General features: G+C 36.7%; 1 protein-coding gene across 1 annotated transcript in view; it reads right to left on the reverse strand.

The window, feature by feature from the left end:
* LOC107672854 (14-3-3 protein beta/alpha-A-like) overlaps window positions 1-2,609 on the reverse strand; it is a 21,331-nt gene extending 18,722 nt beyond the window's left edge. The window contains exon 1 of the mRNA XM_016466229.1: window positions 2,414-2,609. The gene's annotated coding sequence lies outside the window, so the exon portion shown is untranslated. The remainder of the gene's footprint in view (window positions 1-2,413) is intronic.
* Between the last annotated feature and the right edge of the window lie 3,258 nt (window positions 2,610-5,867).

Raw genomic sequence — 5,867 nt, forward strand, 5'->3', positions numbered from 1 at the left:
CCCAATTCAGAAGAGCGCACACACAGCCTGTGTCTGTGAATGCTTCTCATACTCGCTCCTCTCTGCCCCACGCGGCACGAATCCCGTGTCACGGACGAGCCGTTCATGCTTGCCGCACTCAAGCAGCCTGTCTCGTAATGCTCGTTTATACTCGCACCGCACCGCAAGTCTCCACGAGTGCATCTGGCAGTATGGATGAGGCTTGACGCACGCGCGCAACCTGTGTCGGCTCGCCAATCTGTCAAAAAAATCGCAATTTGATATTTTCCCCCAGATCGCACAGCCCTACTCCTGTCCTTTATTTATTTTCTCCATTTGAAAACATTAGACCTTCTACATTTATTTTGCTTATTGTTAATATTAGTGTTGCTGCTGATGCTTTAAATAAAATGTTTTTTTTTTAAATTGTAATATGAAGATTAAATTTAACATGAAAGACTGCTAATTTTCAACACTTTTTTTAAGATGACTGAAAGGAGGAAAAAGCAAAGTGAAGTATGGACTTACTTCACTCAGTCATTTATTTACTTTATAACAGTAAATAAATATCGGTTCTGCATATATCGGTTATCGGGCACATAAACACGCAAATAATTGGTATCGGTATTGGTTATAAAATATCAATATCAGTCGATCACTAGTGTGGACTTCACTATTCTCATAGAATTAGATTGATTATTAAAAGTGTATAGTTATCATTCTTGGTGTGAACAGGCCTTAACAGTTTTAGTGCTTGAATTTGATTTGGAACTAATTCTCAAAGCAAAAACAGACCAAGTAGCCATTTAACTACTATGATTTATTTACTAAATAAAATCTAAATCATACAATATTAACTTAACACAACACAAAAGTTTAATATATATATAGCAATTTTACACGCAACCAAGTTCGAATACCAGAACCACTGTGATTACCTCTTAATATTATATTATTATACTGCTATATTAATTATAGCAAATATGATGTTGGCATATATGCTAATATGTTTCACATTTGATGTTTATTTCGTTGACATAACTACATTTCTTCTTAGCTTTTTCTAATCAGTTGTGCACATTAGGGTTTTATGCTACATCTAATGTTGTTAAATTAATGCTTATTGCATTATTTCAGCTTCATGCGAGTTACACCATGACGGTGTTTCGTGTTTGTGTGAATGACACTGTGCACCTTCTATAAATATTAATATGTTCCTTCTCAGCTTGTGGGAAAGCTGCTTGTGTTGGGCTTTGGTTCATCGTGTGACTTTCTCATCACCACCTGCTTTCTTGGTGGTTATCAGTGTATTACAAAGGTACTTACACAGATGTCAGTACTTCAGTAGGTTGGTATATTAACATTAAATCAGTTAATGAAATACGGTTTTTAAATGTAAATGCAAGTTAAATCCGTAAAACCTAAAATGTTGCTACCGTATATTTGCGGTAAAACACTGGCTGCCAGTTTTTTTTTTTTACAGTGCATTTCACGTGATATGACAGAAAAGGAGTGAAAATGGCCAAAAATGCGGACATGCTTTCGCCGACCACGCCCAGGTCCACACAGCAGCCCAACAGCAAGCAGCGAACAATGTTTATTAAACAAGACACCCCATATATAAAAAAAGGGCTGCTCTCCTGTCTGATCGCGGTCCATCCGGGAATTTGTGTGTGCGAACTCTTCCCGCCCTGCGCTCGCGCGTTCCGCTCTTCACCTGACGTTACCTTTCTAGCGTCCGCTTTGTCTCAATACGAAACCACGCTAAACTGGGCAGCTCGTTTGCCCCCATTTAATCCAACAACAGCCTTTTAGACACAATGAGAATCTATTACATTGTGCTGACAAAGACCAGAACACCTATTCATTTCCATAAGCAAATTCATAATGACACACACAGTCGCTACCCTCAACTGACAGGAACTCCACAGTAGTAACGTTAAAGCAGTGAGGTAAACGCCCTACTTTCCGCCTAATGTGCCCGACATGATCTGGCTTGCCAGATCTCCTCCAAGACCAAGCTTGAATGCGATAAATCACATGTTCACACTCATATTCTCACTAACACACGAATAAAGACAGACGAAGCGATATCTGCGTGCGAAGGAGGAGGACTCATCTTCCGTTGTCTGGAAAGCAGCAACGGTTGAGGAGCTAAAACGCGGGAAACGGCGTTTATTAAGTCAAATAACAGCCCAAGCTTCGTTTTAGAAGTTAAACTCATCATTCTGGTATTATCGGCGCTGAACCCAGCCGTCATCGAGGCATTTCTCAAGCAAAAGCGTTGAAGCATCCCTATGGCAAGCGCTTATTACGAACAATTTCGAATGATATAAACGGTTTAGTTAAAGCGAGCAGACACGAAACAAAGAAATACGCTTCTTGTGTATGCAACAGCGCACTGAATAGTTGAATGACACGAAAGTGAGCTAACCTGTGAATTAGAGCGGTCTCCTTCTGCACGGCTCAGCTGCCACTCTGCGACTGTGCGCTGCTCTGCGCTCCGCGGGGTTTCCCTCCCACTCGCGCGGCGCTGGAGCAGGGGCCGTGACGTCAGCCGCTGCCTAGGCAACCGGGGTTTGATTGGCGTGCGAGGAATCCAATGAGAATGATTTTAACCCTGTAAAGCCTGACGGTCAGAAAACTGTTTATAAAACATCTAGACCATGATCTGTTCTAGACCGTATAATAGAGTGAGTGCGCGAGGAGAAATAAAACACGCCACTTTAATTCTGAGGTGCAGATGCCAAAAAGTAAGATTGACAGCTTGTGTAAAATCAATGAGAAGCGATCAATGAGATCAATAAGACAGGCTACTTACATGAAAAGCATATTAATATCAGTTATCACTCTATAGCTCTCAGTAATATCTTAGTAAGATGTTTTATGATCAAAGCTCTGTAGCATTTATTATGAGGGGGGAAACATATAATGCAATGCAATGCAACGCAATGATGATTGAGAGATGAACAAATAAACGTTCTTCAAAATGATTTAAAAAATAAATAAAAATGTATGGATAATCAAGTAAGTCCAGTAAGTGTTCATCTTGAAATACTGCTAATAATATAAAAGGTATTCTTACTTTTACTTCATGTAAACCAGTAAAGACCTCACCGCAAAAAGGCACATGGTTTTTTGAATGACACTAAAATGCATTTTATTTGCTAATAATATATGAATTATTAAGCAATCAGAAGGCATGTAGTAGATTGCGTGCAACATGATTTTCAGCAAAGTTTTTGATCATGTTGATAATTTAGGCCTTTGTGTATTCGCATATTAAAAATGATACAGTAGGCTTCATAGGGTTAATGTAATTTATGCCTATGACACATTAATTAGATCACAATTAACATATTTAATTTTATTAATGAATAAAAAATATTAATTTTTTAAGTATTAATACTATCTTTTATATTAATATTTAACTCAAATTTAATGAAAAACATATAATAATTCCCATTATTATTTTTTCCCTCCCTTTATTATGATTTTCTCCACCTCAGCAGGTTACACCATACAATTACAGATATAGAATGATTGAAGAATGATAGATAACATGTATATGTACTTATTCTACACAAATAAACAGCAACTCTGAACCAAAAAAGCCCAACCACAAAAAAGGGTAGTGAATAATAATATAACAACATAATGATAGTCAAATAAAGTTAAATATATATATAATACACCATACCATTATTTTTGTTTTAAATGGTATATTATTTCTTACTTTTATTTTCTCCCCCCTTTTCTATGTTTCACACTGTTTATTTGCATAATAAATGAGTAATGTTCACTAGTGGATGTCATGCATCAAAGTGTTAACTGTTAATGAAACGGATGCATTACTCTGTTTACATGTCTTTAACTTTCAACATGTGTTGCTTAATTATCTTGCTCATACACCCTCAGTTTCACTGTAATGGGGTTTGTCATAATGTAGCACAATAGTTGACCCAGAGGACGATGATTTATGATGACAATAAATCATTACGCATAAAGACAATGAAAGAGCAAGGAAGACAATATTGTCTGCTCAGCTGCATGGTCTGAACACACCACGTCAGAGAGCAGCTCGGCCTCTAAACTGGAGCAGAGGAACCAGATACTAATAAAAGCAGAATCTCAATTATCTCCCATCGAGGGCCATAAAGAGAACATGTGCTAATTTTGAACAGGGTCACATTTTCTCGTAGGAACGGCATGTTAAGATGTTACAACCCAATTCATGGGTACAGTCACACCAGCATTGTAAGATCTTGATTCCGTTGGCATGGTTTTCGACGCTAAATCGTTTATGTGATTGTTATAATGTGACTCTCTAGAGATAATTGTTGTTGCTCAATAAGCTATACTTTCTCAAACGTAAGATTTTGAGTCATAAAGAGGGATTTTTACCCCACCCGCAGCCACACCTCAAGCTCAGCGCCGATTCACCATCATTGTCATCCGTGAGTCATTGATGAAACAGACTAGAGGTCATTCACACACATCAGCTCAATCCAGAGACAATTCATTATAATATGCAGTTACACACAGCCAACAAAGAAACAGAAAAACTGCATTTGAGAAACTTAGTACATGATTAATGAAAAAAAAACTTTTTTTTTTTTTTTTACATGATTATGCAGAAGATGCACAAATCCCGAGTTGTTTGTTTTGACAACTATATTTGATAAACTATTACTTAACCTAGTTTAATTTAAACAGAACATTAAGTCCCGCCTTTAAAATGGTGATTTTGGCCTGTCACACCTTAAAGGTCTTGACCTTTTCAGAATTATGTCACAATAATCTTGTGAATTTATATTCATTTCATTCTTATAAAAAGCTATTTTTAATTACAAACTATGTTTTAAGAGTTTCAGGTCGTTTTTTGTTTTTACCATATTTTTGGGGTAATCATTTCCGGTGAGTGAGCTGAAGTATTTTGTATTGTCCTGATTATTGTAATAGTCTCTCCATCAGAATGCTTTATTGGAGGGTGTGTCAGCAGTCCCGACTCGTCTCAACCTGCAGGGCAACTTCCTGTTGGTCCACTGACTGTCTGCATTCTCCTGAGTGAGACTGGGACAAACAGGGATTGGCTCTGGGAAAAGTAGTGTCATTGTTATCTAAATGTGACACAAGCACCCTGTGGTTAAATGCCTGAGTTCAGGGCAGAAGCAATTATGACAAACTGATTAATAAAATTACCAAGTAAAGCACAAAATCGAAATCAATTCCTGTGGTGATTGAACAGTATTCCTTTAAAGGGGTCATATGATGCGATTAAAATTTTTCCTTTCTCTTTGGAGTGTTACAAGCTGTTCGTGAATAGATAAGATCCCTAAAGTTGCAAAGACTAAAGTCTCAAATCCAAAGAGATATTCTTTATAAAAGTTAAGAGTCAGCCACACCTACCTAAAACGGCTCGTTCTAACACGCCCCCACATATCTACGTCATGATGTGGGAAGATTTGCATAACGCCGACAAAATAATGTTCTTTTCAGCAACATCATATGACCCCTTTAACTATTTTTTTTCTTTCCTCTTAATTCATAATAAAACATTCAAATTATTACTAAAATAAAGATAGTACAGTTACAAAGTGGTTTAGATTTAAATCTGAAAAGGACTATTGCTATTTTAGTACTTATATACTATTATAGTATTTATTAATATATTTAGAATTAGCTTTTATATATATATATATATATATATAGTAGATTATAAAGTGGATAGTTCCGGTCCTTGATTCTGATTGGTTGAGCCGCGTTTGAAGCTGTTGTAAATTACTCTACAAACATTTGTTGCAACCTATCATTACAAATTAATATCATTACACTTTATTTGCTCTGTTTTATTTTGTGAAACCTAATTACGTATATGGAATAACCGT

The sequence above is a fragment of the Sinocyclocheilus anshuiensis genome, unplaced genomic scaffold, assembly GCF_001515605.1.
Source record: "Sinocyclocheilus anshuiensis isolate Anshui unplaced genomic scaffold, SAMN03320099.WGS_v1.1 scaffold132, whole genome shotgun sequence".
Taxonomy (NCBI): Eukaryota; Metazoa; Chordata; class Actinopteri; order Cypriniformes; family Cyprinidae; genus Sinocyclocheilus; species Sinocyclocheilus anshuiensis.